General features: G+C 40.6%; 1 protein-coding gene across 14 annotated transcripts in view; it reads right to left on the minus strand.

The window, feature by feature from the left end:
- Nucleotides 1–21,395, minus strand: part of PTPRK (protein tyrosine phosphatase receptor type K) — a 615,152-nt gene that overhangs the window by 389,485 nt on the left and 204,272 nt on the right. The window lies entirely within an intron of this gene.

Here is a 21,395-nt window from a genome sequence, read left to right on the forward strand (position 1 = left end):
TGCTGCTTACCCCGGCTCTACTGGCCTCTACAGGCGCCATGATACCCCTGCTCTGCACACTTTTGAGCTCCTTGTGTACTGAATTACATAGTGCCATTGGAATTTCCCTTCGTGGTAAGCACACAGGTTCCATTGTGGGGTCTACTTCCAGCCTTCAAGGAACCATTCACCTTTGAAAACATCCCCATGCATTTTTAAAATGGTCTCCACTGTCCATGGGACTCCCCATGCTATTGAAATTCTGACATTGCACCCCGATCAGATCCATGACTTGTACAGCTACATTCCTCAGGAGGTGTGCGTGGTGCTTACCATCCACCACCACAAACTTCAGTTGGTGCTGTCTTCCCCCCCCCCCAGGTTAGTTACTATGAAATCACATTTTCCTACAGGCTGCGTTATGCTCTCATTGTACACTATTAGGGTGTTCCTGACCTCTGTAATGGGTCCGTTCGAGTCTAATTCACCCCAAGGATTCACACTGCAGAAGGCCTCGCTATCCAGCTGAAATTGCATGTTATTTCCCGAGTACCACTGTTGCATGCAGGGAAGTTGGCACTGCCTCTTGTTCCTTTCCTGTCCTGACAGCCTGAACCTAATATGCTCTTAGACTCATGATGTCATTACTGCTGTGATGTGCCATCCCCCTCTTGAACAAGTCTGACAATCTTTCCAGGACCTTTCTCTGCTCTTACACACACTGCTATAATAGTTCAACTTGACACGTGCCTTGCAGTGCTGTCCTGGTGCAGAGCATCACTCCTTTTCCACCTCATGCTGTCTTCCACAGTAAATGAATCACACTATGGTTATGAAACATTGGCTACCTGTTCACCTTTGCTGTTGTCTCATGGAATGTACTTTGGGTTACCACCTTTGAAATGGGAAAAAAAGAGAAAAAAACAGCACCCATCCCGCTCCACAAGGCAAGCCCACTGCAATGTCAACCTCCAACCACAAGGCAAATCCACAATGCCCTCCCCTCAACAGTCACTTATAGTATCTACAGAGATAACATCTCACATCTCCTCACACTCGCGTGACTCAAACTCTCTCTCACATGTGTGCAGTACACTTGTATATTTGTGGGCAGCCAGCTGCTGCATTTTCACCAGTTTTGATCTGTTGTCACTTAAACTGTGGAAGTGGGAACACTGCAGCATCTTTAGCTGGACACAGAAACTTTTAACATTAGACATACCAGTGTATTGTGATAATAATGCAAATCTCTAGACCCATATTAAAAAAAAAAACCCAGCAGATTAAATTATTTTTCTGGCCACTGGTAAATCCATAAAAAAACAGCCAGGCCGGTCAAATATCGTCCAGGTAGTAACCCTACATGTACTTCAGGGATTGTGTTGTGCCTCCAAGGGCTTTCATCCTCTCTCTCCCACTGCATGACCCAGGTCTAAACATCTGTTTCATTCAAGATCACCTTCCCAGAGCATCTGCTCTTGAAGGTAGTGATCCCAAGTGCTGCAGACTATCCAAATCAGGAAGTCTGTCAAGATCCCAAAATTGCATGCAACAGCCAGTGTGCGAAAGCTGCAATATGGGAGTCTATTCCCTCCCCTTCAGATTGGTCCATTCCTCTGTTCCATATGGCTGAATGCTTCCAGCCTAACTTCACTCATTCCCTGTTTCACTAGTGTCCCACTCATAACAGGTACTGCTTGTACCCTAAATAACTTGCATCTCTGTAAGAGGTAGAGCTAGTTCAAGGAAAGCCAAGTTCAGAATCACACAATGCCTCTGACTAACAAGCGGGGAGACTTTTAGCACAATTTCTCAAGAACATGCAGAACAAGCAACACAAAAAGGGACAACACAGTACAGGATTTGAGCGAGCTAACTAGTAAAACAGCTCCCAAATCAAGCAAGGCTTGGATAGACTGCAACTATTTCCTCACTATTTCCTTGAAGACTGAGAATGCTAGATTAGCTATATCTGCAAGATTAAAAGATGGAAACAACACCACCCATAAGCAGTCTATTCACTTATAAAAAACTATGGCCAAGTAACTATGCCTTAAATCCACCAAGCCAAGGGAAAAAATATCAGAGAAGAGAAGAAAAGACAATGTTCAAAAGTAGCATTTCATCTTTGTGGACTTCAAGAAAGATTAACAGAAAAGAGCCAACAGAGATATTTTTTCTTTGCCAAATTCCTCTATTGCTGTAGATTTAAACCAAACTTAAGGACATAAAAGTCCCACTAAAATCTTTTAGAGGAAAGTTTCTGCACATGGGGAGTAATCCATTTTAAATTATTTTTTCTGTATTTAACTATCCTCACTCCACTCCACATGTGAAAAGCAATTAGAAAATAACTAATCACTTCCTCATTGCTGTATTATTTTTTTTAACATCAATTTTCAGGTTCTTGTGACTAACAGTCAAGCTGAGTGAAGAGGGAAGATGAAAAAGAAGGATGTTACAGTAGTTCATCCTCAAGGAGCACAAAGAGGAGAGCCAACACCATATGTCCAGCCATCTCTCTGCAGACCATCAACAGCCAACAGATCATAAATTGGAACCCCAGATCTGAGCATCTGAGTTGCTGAAAGCTAGCCACCAGGAGGGTATGATATACAATCAGCACTTCCTTTTCATCACTCTTTACCTGTATAAGCTTAGAAGTGCTCTCAACCTGTCTGAGAAATTATCATCAAATCTCTCTGTCCCTCTCTTGTATAATACAAGAAGAATTTAGCAGGCCCCAGTGTCTTACAAATAGGGATTGCCCAGAACAGGTTAGCATCATTGAGAAGTCATTTAATATGTTTGCTGCAGATCATTTGGAATGAATGGATCTGTTTTCCTAGCTTGTAAATTATTTATTCCTTAAACAGAAGTGACCCTCTACTAGCTCAGGGTATTAATCTAATTTCTCATGTATTTGAACAGCTAAGAACCTACAAGATTGAAATTTCAAGCCTTCGAATGCAGGTCTGTGCAGCACAATCAAAATTTAATTTTGGCTCAGTTCAAAAGAATAACTTGCAAAAGTTCTTTGTTTCCCTTCAAGAGACAACACAACTATTCAGAAAGCTCAGATTTTTAAGATAAACTCATGAACTGTCAGCACAATGCACTGTACACTTCCCCATAATTTTGACTGAGATAATGAAAGTTGATCATCTCAATATAGAAACCTCTGTTAAAAACTTTTCCAAGGCTAACTACATGCTGGCAGGACACTGATTTCCTTCTAGTAAAGAAAACAATAGCTGCACTGTAATCAGTACAGAAACAGAAGAATGTGTCACAGCCCCATGAATTTCACTATTCTGCAGTGACAGAATTTGAATCCTCCCCTAGGAATAGGAAATGTCTCCTGGCTCATAGCTAGTTGTCGCTGGGCAAAGCAAGGAAAATGTACTATTTGGGCTTCCATTCACTGTGCCTGGGTTCAGGTACAACCAGCGAAGTGTTGCATCTAACATTTCTTGCTCTAATCCATCACTGAGGACACAATGAGCGACCACAGTCCCTAGGACAGAAGAGAAGATGCTTTCTGCAGTGGAACCACACTGGAGACAGAAACCAAGTAGTAGTGTTTGCAAAATGGTCACATGGACTACATGTGATAAAGGAAGACACCAGAACCCTCAGAGCCTACATGACAATGAAGGAGAAGAGGACTTGCCAAGCAGGACTCAGTGTTGCTGAGGGTTTCTCCTAGGCAGCCAACATAGAGATTATGGAGGATTACGAAAGAATATTTGGAAAGCAACATACTCCCTTCAGACATATATAATGATGCTTTACATCTCCAAAGTACTTCATGAAAAATAATTCATCTAAAGCCCTAGTGAATTAGCTTCATAACTGGCACAGAAGGCAGTGACCTGCCAAATGAGTCTGGAAAGATTCCAGACAGGAGGGTTTGAGCCTCAAGCTCAGTCCACTTGACCACGCTACCTCCCTACATTCTCTATACAACATTTATTGCCTTGTATACTTCTCATTTCACACCCTTTTGATCTGAATAAAAAAAAAATTAGTACAATCTTATTTAAAAGTTATTTTAACATGGCTGTAATTTTTTTTTTTAAAAACAGCCATATAAATTCCCTCCACACTTAAAAAAAAAGATAGTGAAAAATCTTCTCCCTAAAATCCCTTTATAATATGATAAATACCTCCAACGGGAAAAATTTAAGTTATGCTATTACTTTCTACAGTGTTATGGGTGTTTTAAAATCATTATTGTTATTTTTTATTCTGGAACCTTGACTATTACATTTGAAAGGTTTTTTGGGTACAATAATATTAATGCACTTTTTTGGAAATTTGAGTTATTTCTTCCATAGAATAACAATCTTAGTTGGCTTGACAAAGTCACCCTCACCCAAATCTAAAATGATGGAAGGAGAGTGTGCACGGGGAAATAGGGAGAGATTTAGAGTATTTGAAGCACTTATTTTCCTATAAGGGGGAAATCACACTAGTCAACTGAAGATTCCTGTTAGATCCCCATTTGGAGGAAGAAAAGCTTTTGGTCTTCATTTTCAGCCCCAGGCTTATTCACAGTTTACCTCAGAAAAACATAAAACATTTTAAAAAACACGGTCTAATCTGCTGCTATTTGAAAAGAGATTTCCCAAGAGGAGCTCTCTTTCCCTGGCTGAGAAAGGTAGAAAAGGAAGGACAAAGCAACAAATACAATTGCATGAAAAAGTTTTTAAAAAATAAGACATCCTTAGAAAACATTCCTCAGGCAGCTGGAAGTACACAGTCCTCAGAAGCAAAAGTGCTGAACAAAGCATCTTACCATCGAGAAGTCCATGATCTTTATGCCCAAGTTCCTCTGTTACTATCAATTCTAGGCACACAAGTTTGGTGGCTGAATGGGGTGCAATTTTAAAAGCTTTTAAAAGTGGAAGTCTTTGTTAATGACTCGAAGAGCATCCTTCTATTTAAAAAATAAATGAAGTCTGGTAATCCCACAGCAGAATATATTTAAGCTCTTTTGGCTATTATATCCCAAAGAACCATATATCATGAGCATGAGCTTTCGTGAGCTACAGCTCACGAAAGCTTATGCTCAAATAAATTGGTTAGTCTCGAAGGTGCCACAAGTACTCCTTTTCTTTTTGCGAATACAGACTAACACGGCTGTTACTCTGAAATATATCATGAGTTTACTGTTCTCCACCTACCTACCCCAACTATACATGAAAGACTTCTATGACATAACTTCTTGCACTAATTTCACTGTTTCTCACTGGTGAGAAACTGGTTGAGAAAGAGTTGTGCAGCACTGCCAACTCATGATTTTATTGTGAGTCTTGTGCAGAAGTGGGCAAAAAACAGCCCGCGGGCCACATCCAGTCCGTGGGACCGTTCTGCCGGGCCCTTGAGCTTCTGGCTGGGGAGGCTAGCCCCCAGCCCCTCCCCTACTGTCCCCCCTCGCAGGCAGCCACGCCACCACAAAGGCAGCACGGCCAGTTCTAGCCAGGCGGTGGGACAGGGAGTAGGAGGGTTGGGTAAGGGGCAGGGGGTCAGTCAGGAGACAGGGGGCATTTGGATGGGCCTGAGGTTCTTGGTGGGGGGCAGGTCAGGGGATGGTAGCAGGGGAGGTTGGATAGCTGTGGGAGTCCCTGGGGGCCTGTCAGGGGGCGGAGGTGTGGCTAGTGGTTGGGACAGTCAGGGGACAGGGAACTGGGAGGGTCCCAGGGGGCTTGTCAGTGGGCAGGGGTGTGGATAGAGTTCAGGGCAGCCAGGGGGACAGGGAGCGTTGGATAGGAGGTAGGGTCTGGGGGGGGGAGGGTGGTTTGGGGCATGGGGTCCCGTGAGGGGAAGGTCAGAGGACAAGGCGCAGGGGGGTTGGATGGGTCAGGGGTTCTGAGGGGGGAAGTGGGAGGGGGCGGGGGCCAGGCTGTTTGGGGAAAAACAGTCTTCCCTACCTGGCCTACCATACAGTTTTGCACCCTGACGTGGCCCTCGGGCCAAAAAGTTTTCCCACCCCTGGTCTTGTGATATTCAGTATTTCTCTTAAAGCTGCAGTGCCTGGAGTCAAGTGATTACATGAGAATCTCAGCTTTCATATAAAACAACAAAGTAAGTTTCTAAATCCCACAAAGTGCAGGTAAAAGCCTGAAAAGTGAACCCTTAAGGCTCAAAAACCATATGATAAATAAGAAAAGCTCAGTTTTTTAACTCCTATTTTAAAGTCAGTTTCATAGTTCTGAGGTGCCCAACTTATTACTTTTTAATGTATATGACTGGCAATACTGGAAGGTTTATTACTTGATTGGCTGACCGATCCTTCTGTATGAGCCCTATACTATTTGTACTCATGAAGGCTTGAAACATCTACTTACTAGTGATGATTAGAAAACTTTCCCTGGCAAGTGTTGGGGCTGAAGCCATAAGCTTCGGCAGATCTTAACCTTTTGACCCCCCCCCAAAAATGAAGTTTCTAGCCCCTAAAGTAAGTTTTCCTGAGTCTAGAGAGAGCTAGCGCTACTGCCTTTGCTATTGCTCATAGAACCCCACTCAAAACCCAGTGAAATCAATAGTAGGGCAATGGAACAGAATGCCTAGGGGAACAGTGGAAGCTCCTTCACTAGAGATTTACAAAAGGAGGCTGGACAGCCATCTGTCTTGGATGGTTTAGACCCAACAAATCCTGCAACTTAGCAGGGGGTTAGACTAGATGACCCTTGCGGTCCCCTTCTAACCATATGGTTCTATTATTCTAATAAGAATCTGTTCACTGACTTCATGGATCATGCCCATAGTTTAGTAGATTCTGGTCAGACACACTGATGATATTCAGAACCCTGTGGAGAACAATGGAGCATAAGACTTCAGAGAGATTCCAAGTGAAAGGAAAGGAAAAAGACTTAAACCAGTGGTTCTCAACTTATTTTTCATTGTGGGATGCGTATGCTGGACGGCAGCCGTGGTGGAGCTTGTGGGGCTGGGCGGCAGCCCTGGACCCCGGAGCTCAGGTGCCTGAATGGCAGCCCCAGACCACCGACACTGCGGGGCCAGGCCGGAGCCTTGACCCTAGACCCTCACCACGAGGGGCGGGCTGGCAGCCCCGACCCCACTGTGCTGGGTGGCGGGGCAGCCTGGGCTCCACCGTGCCAGCCAGCCGGGAACTCAGATCCCGCCACCCGGGCTGGCCTTTAGCACACAGCTAAACTGGGCTGTAGCTGTGTGCTAATTGAGCTGCATGCGGCGGCCATGGGTTGAGAACTGCTGACAAAACTATCCAGTTCACTAAGGGGCATTGGAATGCAGACAGGTAGATCACTTTGTATATGGCTGGTTTATAGCCAGATTTATTTCTTCTTAGGCGATAGCCACTATGTCTTTAAAAAGCCCAAAAGCTATTTCCTTCATGATGCAAGGAACATGCAATGCAAACTGCTGATTGGCACCCCAAGTCCTCCACTGATTTAGCAATCCACAGGCTGACCTGTTCTACCTCTCCAGTGATGGGCCTGGAAGGATAGGAAACTCATGTCCATATGAGCTTTCTCGTTGAGGAGCTGCTATTTTTACAGGCAAAGAAACTAAGGTCATTTGCTTTCCTCATCTCTTTTGGAGTGGAGTTTTCAGCATTCAGTGGAGTGGAAGGCCTTCTCTGTTTGTGAGGGTGACATCAACTTAAGCCACACCTTCATTTCTGGGCACTGATTTACACAAGGTCTGCTGCTTTTAGCTGCTAAGCAAAATTTTCTTTTCAACTCTCGTTTATAATCAAGAATGTTATTTGATATTGAATTATTACACTTTCCCCCTGTTTAATGTAAAATACAAACGATTTTGTATTTCTAATAGGCTAAAGTAATTTAAAGCCATCACAGAAGAAATGCTAATATAGTGACATTTTCCTAAGGGAATTTAAGTGGCAAAGTACAATAGTTATTTATATTACAGAAACAAAACAACCATTATCAAGCCACAACTTGTTTCAACCTAGTCTTGTCTTCAAACTTATCAGGTTTAATTGTAAATCCTCAGGAAGGTTATGGCAGTGGGTGACATAATTCTCAGTGACCAATCCCTGTTATCAGTATTTCAGCTTGCCATATTTACAGCAGCATAACTTGATCCTGTAACCATCTTATCAAAAATAATTTAAAAAAACATACTAACCACAAGTACAGCAGGTATCTAGTTTTTGTTTCGTCATTGCTTCAGTCTCTCTTAGTTGCAAAACTAACATGGCTCTTATAGGTTTCAGAGGAACAGCCGTGTTAGTCTGTATTCGCAAAAAGAAAAGGAGTACTTGTGGCACCTTAGAGACTAACCAATTTATTTGAGCATGAGCTTTCGTGAGCCACAGCTCACTTCATCAGATGTGTACCGTGGAAACGGTACACATCTGATGAAGTGAGCTGTGGCTCACGAAAGCTCATGCTCAAATAAATTGGTTAGTCTCTAAGGTGCCACAAGTACTCCTTTTCTTATGGCTCTTATAATAATTCAAGGTAATTACATCCTTTCACTTTTCCACTGTATTCCCAGAACTGATATTTCAGTTCTCCACAAATAACTACTTCTGGCTAACTACTAAATATCACTTTTTGTCAGTTCCCCACTCCCAGAACCAATATTTTGTTCAAATCATTGCATGCAGCCTAAAATGCAGAAAAGTCAGTCTTTGTAATGGAATGGATGAGTGGGTAACACTGAATTTCAAATCACACAGAAAAGTAATAAGTCCTAAGAAACTAAGCATAATCTTATCAGCCACCAAAGGCAGCAGTCAATATGACTTCACAATAAATTGTTTTAAAATGGTACTTATCTGCATTTCTGTTTTCCGTATTGCATCAAGAGCTGCTGGAGTATTATCACAATCATCATATAACTGCTGGATGGAAATGTTACAGTCTACTCTTGACAGCGTTTAGTGTACAAAAAGGTCTCCTTCCCTTTTGAACACTTATTTTTCCTGGTTCTTTAAGAATCAAATACAAAATGAAATATCTATTATTCAAAACAGACACACGGAAATAACCTACAGCAGCAGATCACAAAATCTGGACTAATAACCAAGACCAGCTTTATCATTTGATACTTCTGCAAATAAATCAATTTTAAAAAGTTAGTCTTCATACTGTCTCTGGTATTTATGGTATGTCATTTTTATTTAACTTGCAAGAGAAAAGTGTCCCTGTGGGTATGTTTTTCTTTTGTTTTAAAATGATTTTTAATGTTTTCATTTGTAAAAGACATAGGAGAGCATAGGCAATGACTCTCGAACAGTGTTCCCCATATGCATTGTAGTTTTAAAAGTTTTTTTTTTTTAAATGCAAAATCAAATTTATGCCCATAGGAACTCAGTGCCTTAGGAACGAGATAAAAATTGATGAGATTTCTTGACTCATGATGCAGTGTCCTGTAGCGTCACAGTTAAAATGAAGGAATGCAAATCCAGATTTTCTGAGGGCTAGTTTGTAACCCCCCCTTTATTTACACTGATGAACAACTATTCTCGGGAGTAGTGCTACTGAAGTCTGTAGGAACACTTGTGCAAGTAACTACTTATCAGTGCAAGAGGGTTATGATCTGACCGTGAATTTATTGCATCTGCAAGTGACAAAGAATTCCATGTACTGACATTTTATTGTGTAAGAGTTTATTTTATGTATATGAATCATTGCATATGTTCCTCCCATGCTACTGCAATAAATAATAATCTGAATTACTTTTCTATTTCCAGCTGTTCACCCAAGGTTCTTAGCACTATTAGATTTGATGGTATAAGTGAGACTTTGGGCATTTTCATTTCAGAAACCGGTTCAAAAAATCACCATCCTCATTTGTAAAACCCTCTATCGCTCTTCAATTCAGCCTCCCTTCCTGCTCCGTTCCCCTTGCCATATATCTAGCACTGGTCATCTCTCTGTCATTCCATACAATGCTAGCGCAGGAGTCTTTCTCCTCTGCAGGCCCTATGCAAAACAGTTTCCTAAAGTTCTCACCTTTGACCATTGTCATTTCATATCTCAGCTGAAAACTTCTCTTCTTCCTAGCTTTTTCTCTCCCCATCTGTTGTCACCTCTGTAAGGATACCAAGCTCTAATGTTTTCAGACATCTTTTACATGGGAGACACTACAGAAAATGGAAGGTGCATTGTAGTCGCTGCTGTATCTTTATAGCTTCAAGGGACAATTAATGGGATTCTGCATTTTCTTTTTCCTCAGCAATAACACACTTTTCAACAGAGGAAGCAGGAGAGAAACCGTGAGACTTCTAGATAATAAGCAGGATAGAAAACTCAGTTTGTGCAATCTTTGTTTTCTCCCAAACAGCCTCACAATATGTGAGAGATGGACTGTAAAACAAACTGGACATATGGTATACCACATTAGCACTGGTTTCAGAGTAACAGTCGTGTTAGTCTGTAGTCGCAAAAAGAAAAGGAGTACTTGTGGCACCTTAGAGACTAACCAATTTATTTGAGCATAAGCTTTCGGCATCCGATGAAGTGAGCTGTAGCTCACGAAAGCTTATGCTCAAATAAATTGGTTAGTCTCTAAGGTGCCACAAGTACTCCTTTTCTTTTTGCACATTAGCACTGTGAACCCTTTCCTACATGTGGGCACTAGATGTGCTAACTTTGGCATACTTTGCCTTTTTTATCCTGTCACTAGAGTTACTGGAATTTGAAAGAGAGAGAGAGCATACACCACCTGGCCTAATTGAGACTACCCTTGTGATGGTTCTCGGGGTTCCCAGGACTGTGAATCACCTTGTTACCTCTCTGCTTCCATTGTGAGGGAGACTTCCTTGTGCTCAACTGGGTGTCAGCTCCCTGACTCCATAAGCCTGTTAATCACCGAAGCTCTGTGGGCAATGCTAGCCCTTACTTTGAACCCCAGTCCCCGAGACCTCTGAAGTGTTCCCCTGTAATGTCCAGCCCTTTCTCCACTGTACACTCACAGAAAACTGTCAGGTCTGCTGTCCCCAATGGAACAGTGTATACACCAGCTTGTATGATTCAGCTGAGGATCAGCTCCTTACTTAATACCACTGCACCAAGACTGATGATAAACTTGTTTTCACTATAAGTCAAAGATTCAAGACATAGTATGGATAATGGAAGCAAAAGGTTATACACAACAAACTCATAACATGCTTTCTGGAGACTAAACTTCTCTGGCTAACCACCTGTCTAAAGAAGTTTATTGCACCCCAAATGTCCTCTGCAGCACTGGTTGTATTCCCATTTTCATAAACGTAAACATACTGCCCATTTACTTCCTGGGTGCAGGATGATGGGGGTGTCGTCTCTGTTCCCCAAAGGTAGACCAGCAACCCTTTGAAGTTTATCTCAAGACAAGGTTCCCCTGTTGTGTGTTGACTTCATATCTTTCTTTTGACTTTGTATGTAAATGTGCCTCCATTGTGTTATCTTCCAATGCTTCATTTACATACCAACAGAAAAACAGGCGAATAAACATCTTTTGTCCGACAGGAAACCTGCTTCTTCAAATTACCTAAGAATGTATTTTCAGAGTACATACATAATTCCTTACACAGTATTAGTACATACATTTCACAAGAATATTAACAACCAGTGTGACCCTGGCTTTTATTTAAGACTTCACATGACACTCTTCGGTTAACCAAAATCTACATACCAAAAGCAAGGTATTCTTGTAAATCCCTTGTCAGTTGGCACAAGGGTTTCATGGGTCACAACCCCAATGCAGAAAAGTCAGGCGGCCTTAGCACACCCACCAAACAAGAATACGAAGATACACCTGAATTTTTTTTACATGAGAAATACAATTTAATCATAATAAAACTATATGAAGTGAGGTCTGCTGGACAGAGCACCGGACTAGGACTCAGGAGACTTGGGTTCTAATCCTAGCTCTGCCACTGGTCTGCTTAAGAAATGGCAAGGAAAGTGATCTGGAAAACTACAGGCCAGTTAACTACAGGCCGGTTAGTTTGACCTCAGATGCATGCAAGATTTTGGAACAAATGATAAAATACAACATGATTTTACAAAAGGTAGATTATGCCAGACCAACCTGATCCCCTTCTTTGAGAAGGGAACGGATTTTTTAGACAAAGGAAATGCAGTAGATCTAATCTATCTGGATTTCAGTAAGGCATTTGATACAGTTCCACATAGGAAATTATTAGTTAAATTGGAGAAGATGGGGATTAATGTGAGAACTGAAAGGTGGATAAGGAACTGGTTAAAGGAGAGACTACAACGGGGCATACTGAAAGGTGAACTGTCAGGCTGGAGGGTGGTTATTAATGGAGTTCCTCAGGGATCAGTCTTGGGACCAATATTATTTTACATTTTTATTACTGACCTTGGCACAAAAAGTGGAAGTGTGCTAATAAAATTTACAAATGACACCAAGCTGGAAGATATTGCCAATACGGAGGAGGACCAGAATATCACACAAGAAGATCTGGATGACCTTGTAAACTGGAGTAATATAATTGGGGTGAAATTTAATAGTACTAAGTATATGGCCATGCATTTATGGACTAACGACAAGAATTTTTGCTATAAACTGGGGACTTATCAGTTGGAAGTGACAGAGGAGGAGAAAGACCTGGGTGTACTGGTTGATCACAGGATGACTATGAGCCGCTAATGTGATGCAACGGTGAAAAAGGCTAATGCGGTCCTAGGATGCATCAGACAAGGTATTTCCAGTAGAAACAGAGACGTGCTAGTAGCATAATACAAGACACTGGTGAGACCTCAGCTGGAATTCTGGTCTCCCATGTTTAAGAAGGATGAATTCAAACTGGAACAGATGAAGAGAAGGGCTACTAGAATGATCTGAGGAATGGAAAACCTACCTTATGAGAGGAGACTCAAAGACCTTGGCTTGCTTAGCCTAACCAAAAGAAGGCTTAGGGGAGATATGATTGAACTCTATAAATACATCAGAGGGATAAATACCGGGGAGGGAGAGGAGCTATTTATGTGAAGCGCCAATGTCAACACAAGAACAAATGGCTATGTACCGGTCATCAGCAAGTTTAGGCTTGAAATTAGAGGAAGGTTTCTAATCATTAGAGGAGTGAAATTCTGGAACAGTTTTTCATGGGAAGCAGTGGGTGCAAAAAAATCCTAAAGAGTGAGTTTGCTAAGTTTATGGAAGGGATGGTCTGATGAGACTGCATACAATGGCATGTAGCAGATCTGTGACTGCCAGCAGCAAATATCTCCAGTGTCCAGTGATGGGACACTAGATGGGGAGGGCTCTGAGTTACTACAGAGAATTCTCTCTCACATGTCTAGCTGCTGGGTCTTGCCCACATTCTCAGGGTCTAACCTGTTGCCATATTTGGGGTCAGGAAGGAATTTTACCCCAAATCACACTGTCTGAGACCGGGGAGGGCGGGGGGGAGGGGACGTTCGCCATTCTCTGCAGCATAGGGCACAGGTCACTTGCAGATTTAAACTAGAGTAAATGTTGGATTCTGTATAACTTGAAGTCTTTAAACCATGATTTGAGGACTTCAGTAACTCAGCCAGAGGTTGGGGTCTATTTACAGGAGTGGGTGCGTGAGGTTATGTGGCCTGCTATGTGTAAGGGGTCAGACTAGACGATCATGATGGTCCCTTTTGTCCTTAAAGTCTATGAGTCTATATCTTAGAAACATAGCAGAATCCTCACTTGCATTTTGCCAAATTTGAGAACTAGGGAATGAATCACTTGAAAGAAAAACTCTAGAGGGTGTGCCAATTATTGAAGGTTTGAAAAGATATCCATCTCTAACTATAACTACTAAAGAAATCAGCTTTAATGGGTTAGCACCTACTACAATCATCTTCTTTCAGTCAGTACTAGATTCATCCCTAGCCATTCACTGGATTACAAAAGACTGAAATTTGTCCTACCTTTATTTGTGATTCCGCAAAATTGATAAAATCCTTCATGGAAAAGGTTCATTAAAGGTGAATTTATGAAGTAACCTCTGTTCAGAACCTTCTTAATTTGAAACATGAGGATGGAAACCTTGCACATCAGCTACAAAACTATGTAAAAATTGGATTTGTTGCAGAAAGCTTATTGGAAACTAGCCAAAAGACCAAGTGATTAACAAGCAAATAAGGGAGTTCAAAATGGAATCCAGTATGTTTTATTTAAGTGAAAACAGTGTCTACACTGCTTATTATTCATCATGTATGTTCTTAGCAGGAATAGCTGGGTTGTGTAGAAAAGGTTTCAGATTATTCTGCCTATATCTTACTTGTAACCTCTAGATTTAAATAAACTGGCAAGGGGAAAGAAAAGATACCTATTCAGGGAATTTCTTGACGGATTAATACCTTATTTTACTTTTTTCACTGACTTTGATAAAGTTCAGTTAATTGAATATGTTCTCCTGACATGGAACCTCTCTCACATAGGTTACGAACACTCAGATCTTTCCCCATCTCTCGAACTGCTACATCTGTATCCTGCCAGCCTGTCTCAAGGCTGACTCCCTTTCATTAATGCACTTCTTCTGACTGATTAGACTTCACCTGATCACCATCTCAGGTCACCATTACTGGAATTTTCTGTTCCTCAGTGAAACCTTTCTAAAAGTTTCTCAAGAATGTGCTTATCAAGAGCAACAATCTATCTAGGTATTTAACTGCACTATGATATCCAAGTTCTGGTTTTAAGACCCTCTCTACACTTACAATCAAACCATGTTAACTGAGCCAATTTTAGACAGTTTCAACATGGGTTCAGCTAAAAAGGTTTAAATACTGGTCGCCTGACCTGCTAAGAGAGACCAACAAATAGCAATTAGATGGTTTGAAAAAAAATAATTAAAAAATAGTAGGGACTTGGCGTGGAAAATGGTTCTGTGTGGTCTGCACAGGGAAGAGTATATTAAGCCATGGTTGGCAGAAACAATGTGGCTTAACTTAACTGCCAGTGTGGTTAGAGAGAGCAAGGACATGGGCAAAATATCCCATTTCTCTTTCCTCTCACACTTTCAGCTAGTACGTTCTTGCTTCCTATTTTTTAGAAATGCTCCTTCTGGCTGCATCACTTAAATATATCAAAATCTACTCTTTCACCCCTCCTTTCTCGTTTTTTGCTCAGAACCTTCTTAATTTGAAACATGAGGATGGAAACATTGCACATCAGCTACAAAACGACGTAAAAATTGAATTTGTTGCAGAAAGCTTATTGGAAACGAGCCAAAAGACCAAGTGATTAACGAGCAAATAAGGGAGTTCAAAATGGAATGCACTATGTTTTATTTAAGTGAAAACAGTGTCTACCGAATGGTATTGCTATGTTAGTGCCCACCTCTGAATGCATTGGCCCACTCCATCCACACTGGTAACAACTTTTACTATTTCAGGAGGACTCCTTGTTTCTTACGATCTTTGACAAACCTTTAATGACACTGAAATCACATGGCTTCCGAATCAACTTTCCACCAACCTATTATAATTCTTTTATAATTTTCAGGACTTTAAGAACATAAGGAAAAAAAAATTTCCAGGATCTTTGAGACACTGAAAACTTTATCATTCTTATATATCTCTTCAATATTCAAATGCAGACTGGAACAGTTATTCAAAGCAGGATTCAGAACTGAGCAAAAAGGCAGCAGTTCTCAAAGTTTAGCAACCCAAGGACCCCCATTTTGATTTAAAATTTTTCAGGGATCCTCAAGCCCCCTGCTCAGTCCTCACCCCTCCTCTTCCCTGCCTCTCTCCACTCCCTCCCCCAAACATGCCCCATCCCTGCTCCTCCCCTGCCCCCCAGCGCCTCCTGCATATCGGGAACAGCTGTTCTGTGGTGTGCGGGAGGTGCTGGGAGAGTGAGGGAAGGAGGAGGAAGAGTTGATCAGTGGAGCCCACAGACCCCAGTTTGCGAAACACTGCAATAAGGCATTCTGGGCACAGTAGTTCTTTATCAGTCTGTTAATGGCAATGCACCACCAGTCTTCACTGAAATTATAAGGACCACTATGGAGTACCTTTTGACTATTATAAATTTGTTCACTAACAGTATTAATTTGATAAGGTATTTTTCTAACCTGTTACCACCTCCAATCACTGGGATTCCACAACCTCCCTGAGTAATCTATTCTAATAATTAACTATCCTTATAGTTAGAAAGTTTTTTCCTAATGACAAACCTAAATCTCCCTTGCTGAAAATTAAATCAATTACTTCTTACCCTACCCTCAGTGGACATAGAGAACAATTGATCACCACCCTCTTTACTGAAGTCTTTAACATATTTGAAGATTTATGTTCGCCCTCAACCTTTGCTTCTCTAAACTAAGCATGCCCAATTCTTTCAACATATCCTCATAGTTCAGGTTTTCCAAACCTTTTATCATCTTTGTTGCTCTCATCAGGACTTTCTCCAACTCTCCCATTCTTAAAGGGGATTGCCAAAACTGGATGCTGTAATCTAGATGAGACCTCACCATTGCCAAGTAGAGTGCATCAATTATTTCTTGTGTCATACGTAGGACACTCCGGTTAATATACCCCAGAATGACATTTGCCTTTTTCACAATAGCATCATATAGAATCATAGAAATGTAGGGCTGGAAGGGATGTCAAGAAGTCATTAAGACCAGCCTCCTGCACTGAGGCAGGACCAGGTAAACCTAGGCTCTCCATGACAAGTGTTGGTTAAACGATACAACCTCAGAAATTCCTTTCCCTAAAACAGATTTTAAACAAGTCAAGGGTGGCCTTTTTCCATTACAACAGTAACAAAAGTAAACAAAAACCTGTACTTAAAAACCTTCAGTGATGGGGATTCTACAATCTCCCTTGGAAACTTATTCCAGAGTTTAACTACCATTATAATTAGAAAATTTTAAGATATCTAACCTTAATCTACCTTGCTGAAGATTAAGGCCATTACTTCTTGTCCTACCTTCAGTGGACACAGAGCACAACTGATCACAGTTCTCTTTATAACAGCTTTAACACATCTGAAGACTTATCAGGTCTGCTCTCGGTCCTCTTTTCTCAAGACTAAACATGCCCACTTTGTTTAAACTTTTCTTATGGGTCCGATTTTCTGCCAGTTCTGCACCAGCCTTATAGAGTCATTTAATCTGGCCCATATTTACCTAGTTTGGTTATTATCTACAAGGTGCTTAAAAACTGTTTAATAATTTGTTCCAGTATCTTTCTGGGTATCAAAGTTAGGCTGACTTGTCTATAATTCCCCAAGGTCCTACTTTTTCCCCTTTTTGAACATAGATATCATATTTGCCCTTTTCCAGTCCTCTGGGGCCTCACCTGTCCTCAATGGGTTCTTAAAAAGAACTGTTAATGGATCAAAAATTGCTTTGACAAGTTCCTTAAGTACTCTAGGGTGAGCTTCATCAGGCCCTGATGACTTGACTGCATCTAACTCATCTAAATATTCTTTATCCTGTTCTTTCCTATTTGAGCCTGATTTCCTTCCCCTTTGTTGTTAATACAAAACTAAGAGTAAATACTAAACAGGAAGTGTGGTCAGCAAGAGAGAAGGAGAAACAGAAAACGATAGTGCTTGAAGCCCAAAGGCGGAGAGACTCTTGAGCAGGGGATGATTCTCATTAACCAAACAGCGGAGAAATCAAGGGAAATTAATATAGAACCCTTAGGGTATGTCTATACGTACAAGATAAAAAAAAAACAAAACCAAAAAAACCCACCCCCATTACCCCTGCGTCAGTGAATCTCACAGCCCGGATATACAGACTCAGGCTTGTACTATGGAATTAAAAATAATGTAGATGTTCCCACTCAGGCTGGAGCTTGAGCTCCAAGATCCTCCCACCCCCGACCGGATTTCAGAGCCCAAACTCTAGCCTAAAAGAATGCCTATGCTGCTATTTTTGTGCTGTTGTGCAAGCTCAAGTCTGCAGATGTGGGTTCCGAGACACTCTGCCGTGTGTTTTTTTGTTTTTGCAGCGTAGACACACCCACATACGAAGTTAGACAGAAATAACCAACTTAACTAGAATAAACTAATGCTTTACAGTAACCCATACGGAAAATGAAAGACAAAACTCCAGAGTGAGTTAAACAATACAACCTCAGAAATTCCTTTCCCTAAAATAGATTTTAGACAAGTCAAGGGTGGCCTTTTTCCATTACAACAGTAACAAAGGTAAACAAAAACTAATGAGTACTGAATTCAAATATGGGCCTTCAATCCCAAAGGATTCTCTAACCAAACAATTCTCCTAGAGAGTTCATCCCCATGTTAAACAGAAAAATGGTTTGTTTGTTTTCCCACTGAATGCATCCAATGAAGTGAGCTGTAGCTCATGAAAGCTTATGCTCAAATAAATTTGTTAGTCTGTAAGGTGCCACAAATACTCCTTTTTCTTTTTAGAAAAATGAAGGTATCTTGCCAGTAGCAAAAGAGATAAATCATATCATTACATAAAACTTAAGGAATGTCCTAGAGTATAAAACCTACAATTATTACTGGCCCTCCTGCTTGAAAGCACCCACAGGAACACAGCCAGATCAGCCAGCCTCCCTTTCATTTCCCAGAGAGTAGTTAGCCAATGGCAACTATGCTTTGGAATGAGTGCAACAGTTCTTACAAAAATACATCTACTTTTTTCTAAACTACCACTTGCTCGCATGCACGTGGCACAGGAGTGTCAAAAGAGCAGGAGTAGAGCCCTCTTATCTTGCTTTTTATCAGCAACATATTCACTCACCTTATGTGCCCTATAGCTTTAATATAGTTCAGCACTTGGAATGTTGGGGTTTGCCAGAGAACGATACATTCTGCTATATGACTGCAATGGAGGACACTGATTTCTGACAAAGCTTTTGCAGAACTTAAGCATTTCTTCTTTGCCAGTTTTGGAACAGTCACATCATGGTCAACAGAGCACAGCTAAACAATTGAAAGTAAGTGATGAGATTTTTAACAATACACTAAGGAGTGGAAGGAAACTCCTTTCTCAGTCCACTTACAACACCGTCTTTACACTATATAAAATACAAACTTGCTCCATTCCTTGGATTTGGTTTCATTAACAAAGAACACCACTTTATACCAATTTTTGATTCAAAACAATATTTTGCCTCTTACCTCATGACTACTTCCTTTATTTAGTAGCCTTTTGTGAAGGACCTTGTCAAAGGCTGTTTGAAAATCTAAATCAACTATGTCACGATCAGTTTCTCTTTATCCAATACTAAATATGCTCAAAATATTTTAATATATTAGTGAAAAATTTCCTTTTGCAGAAACTGTGCTGAACAGGCCATATTATCAGGATTTCCAGGTCTTTTATTATTCTACCATTAATTATTGTTTCAATCAATTTCCCAGGTATGCAAGCCTTACTGGCCTGTAATTCTCCAGTTCACCCCTTGAGTTTGTTTTAAACATAGTATGTGTCATTAAGAGATGGCTAATGTATTTTATTTATTCATGTGTCTGGGTATCTAAACAACTGATACACATCACTTTTGATACCTACTGTTGACTTCTACTTGACCTTTTGAAGTAAATGGAAAGAAATTAAAAAAAAAAAAATCAGATATGCAGGTTTGCTTGGATTAAAACTGCACATATTATATACATTTTCCAGTTTATAAATTTTAACAGAAAGTGACTTTGCTTGGGCATCTGTACTAAGCCAGGTTTAGTTTATGACCATGCAATTCTCAAAACAAATTGTTTGCCTTCAATCTTGTTTTAAACATGTGTAGGTTCTTCCTGTACTGCTTACTGAACTCACAAGGGGTGGACAGGCAACCTGTGGAGCTAGTGAACTGCAGCATTGTTGCATAGAATGCAACTGAACAGAAGAGGCATTCATACTGTGCTCTGTAGTACAGCTCAAAATAAAAGCTAACACTGTAAATAACTCTGTATTCTTGAAAGAGCCCTGTTAACCTCAGGACCTCAAAGAAAGCTCTTACAGAAGGACAGAAAAAAATGAATTCTATTCAAAAACAAAAAAACACAGAGTGATACATTATATAATTTCCTACTAAGAATGGAAAAAGCTAGACTGGTTCCAACTGACTGAACCAGAGAACAGCAGGAGAGCAGCAGTTACAGGCCAGGTGCAGTTTATGTACAGATCACAGCAGGCCTACAAAAATATGCACCCAGACCTACTTCTTATTTTTAAATTAAAAATAAGAAAATTGAACAACAATGTATTTTACATTATTTTAACATTACACTGGGGAGCTGGGAGTGGGAGGGACCTTCTCAGTGCAGGATTTTACAGAGATTATATGAAGGCTATAACATAAATGAAGAATGTCTATGGTACCCGTATAAACTCCCAACCACGAATCTCATTGCCAAGCCTGACTACACCGGTATACAAAAACTTGATCACTGCTATAAAAATTACCAATAAATCATCCCTACTTTTAAATAATGTAAAGGCTCTTAGAAAAACACCTCCTGCCCCCCACAAACAACTCAAACTATCTGAACTTTGCTTTCATGGCGTTAATAATCTCGTGTTATTTCAACATATTTTGTGGTATAAATACCTTTAAACTTTAAAAAAAAAGAGGGTAAGTAAAACAGCAGTATTAAAAAACAAACCAATAAAAGAGAAACTCATGGCTGTGACTGGCATCTGATGAGATAAAGCATAATGGAACACTCATATATTGTTTAAATATCTATCGAGGTGAAACTAGTCTGACCGTATTTAGGAAATACTGCAATACCTTCCTCTTTGAAAAAGTCTTTCCACACACAATGCTCATAATTCCTACACCACTACCTCTAGACCTCTACCAATCAAAAAATAAGTGGTGGGAGGAGTTGATAAAATCTTTAAAAAAATAATATCAACAAAAATCCTATTCCTAGCACAGTTTTAACCCTGAAATGGGTGAAGTGCCAGAAACGCCACAGAATCCACTAGGGACTTGTTTATTGCTACAGGTTTTACACAGAAGACACTCAGGTACTATGGTAATGGGCGGCAATACAAAATTCTAAAATTGATATTTAGAAAATGTGAACACACCACACTTCATATAGATACTTAATGCAATGAATCAGAACAGCTCCTTTGGGCTCTGACACAGATCTTGTTAAAATCCATAGAAAACTCCCATTGACTTGAATAGGCTTCGGATCAGTCCATTAGAGTATTGCGCAGAGCTCTGACACGGATTGTTTGACGCTTCTTAGCAGATGTAACTAGTTAACACAATTCCTCCTTACTGCATGGCTGTATTCTTGTGTACATCAGTTTTGTTCTTCACACCATATCCCTGAATAGCCTGAAGCAGCAGCTACAAGGGACCAGAAGGGCAGCCGTCTCTCAAACTAATCCAACAGAGCCCATTTCTAGTTATTTTAACACCAACAAGGTGAAACAACTTTCAAGGTTAAGCCTAACAGTTTTGACAATGTCCCCTTCCTACTTGTAAATTTGCAACTGAAAGCTA

Source organism: Caretta caretta, chromosome 3, assembly GCF_965140235.1.
Source record: "Caretta caretta isolate rCarCar2 chromosome 3, rCarCar1.hap1, whole genome shotgun sequence".
In the NCBI taxonomy this organism is placed as follows: Eukaryota; Metazoa; Chordata; order Testudines; family Cheloniidae; genus Caretta; species Caretta caretta.